The following is a 2,000-nucleotide window of genomic DNA, read 5'->3' on the forward strand; positions in this document are numbered from 1 at the left end:
TTATAGAATTACCTTCTTAAAACCATATGCTGGAGTATCCCCTTAGGGACATATCAACAACTATCTTAAGAGTGAAAGGATGTAGAAAGTTATACAGTTTCCTGACAAGGCAGTCAGGAAAAAAATATCTCCTAACAAAATGTCATAACTGTCAGGTATATACAATAAAGAATTGGAAAAAAAAAAAAAAAAGGTGTTCATACAAACACTTGTACACAGATATTCACAGCAACACTATTTAAAATAGTGAAAAGGGTGAAATGTCCTGTAGATATCAACTAGGTCTAACTGGTCCATTGTATCATTTGAAGCTTGTGTTTCCTTGCTAATTTTCTGTTTGGTTGATCTATCCATAGGTGTGAGTGGGGTATTAAAGTCTCCCACTACTATTGTGTTACTGTTAATTTCCCCTTTCATACCTGTTAACATTTGCCTTATGAACTGAGGTGCTCCTATGTTAGGTGCATATATATTTATAATTGTTATAGCTTCCTCTTGGATTGATCCTTTGATCATTATGTAGTGTCCTTCTTTGTACCTTTTCATGGTTTTTGTTTCAACGTCTACTTTATCTGATATGAGTATTGCTACTCCTGCTTTCTTTTGGTCTCTATTTGCAAGAAATATCTTTTTCCAGACCCTCACGTTCAGTCTGTTTGTGCACCTTGGTATGAGGTGGGTCTCTTGCAAACAGCATATATAGGGGTTTTGATTTTGTATCCATTCAGCCAGTCTTTGTCTTTTGATTGGGGCAATCAACTCATTTACATTTAAGGTAATTATTGATAAGTATGATCCCATTGTCATTTACTTTGTCACTTAAGGAAAAAAAAACTATTAAAAATGCAAATATATGGAAGCTAAACAACACGCTTCTGAATAACCAACAAATCATGGAATAAATAAAAAAGGAAAATGAAATATTCATATAAACAAATGAAAATGAAGACATGACAACCCAAAACCTAAGGAATTCAGTAAAGTGTGCGAAGAGGAAGGTTCATATCAATACAAGCTTACCTCAATAAACAAGAGAAAAATGAAATAAATAACCTAATTTTACACATAAATCAACTAGAAAAAGAAGAAGTGAAGAACCCCAAAATTAGTAGAAGGAAAGAAATCATAAAAATTAGAGGAGAAATAAGTGAAAAAGAAACAAAGGAGACTATAGCAAAAATCAACAAAGCTAAAAGCTGGTTCTTTGACCAGATAAATAAGGTAGAAAAACCATTAGCCAGACTCAACTAGAAAAAAAGGGAGAAGAATCAAGTCAACAAAATTAGAAATGAAAATGGAGAAATCACAACAGACAACACAGAAATACAAAGGATCATAAGAGAATATGATCAGCAACTATATGCCAATAAAATGGACAACTTGAAAGAAATGGACAAATTCTTAGAAAAGTATAACCTTCCAAAACTGAACCAGGAAGAAATAGAAAATCTTAACAGACCCATCACAAGCACAGAACTCGAAACTGTAATCAGAAATCTTCCAACAAACAAAAGCCCAGGACCAGGTGGCTTCACAGCTGAATTCTACCAAAAATTTAGAGAAGAGCTAACACCTATCCTACTCAAACTCTTCTAGAAAATTGTAGAGGAAGGTAAACTCCCAAACTCATTCTATGACGCCACCCTAAATCCAAAACCAGACAAAGATGCCACAAAAAAAGAAAACTACAGGCCAATATCACTGATGAACATAGATGCAAAAATCTGCAACAAAATCCTAGCAAACAGAATCCAAGAACATATTAAAAAGATCAGACATCATGACCAAGTGGGCTTTATCCCAGGAATGCAAGGATTCTTCAATATCCACAAATCAATTAATGTGATACACCACATTTACAAGTTGAAAGATATAAACCATATGATTATCTCAATAGATGCAGAGGAAGCCTTTGACAAAATTCAACATCCATTTATGATAAAAAAAAAAAAAACCAGAAAGCAGGCATAGAAGGAACATACCTCAACAAAATAAAAGCC

This window comes from Cervus elaphus, chromosome X, assembly GCF_910594005.1.
Source record: "Cervus elaphus chromosome X, mCerEla1.1, whole genome shotgun sequence".
In the NCBI taxonomy this organism is placed as follows: domain Eukaryota; kingdom Metazoa; phylum Chordata; class Mammalia; order Artiodactyla; family Cervidae; genus Cervus; species Cervus elaphus.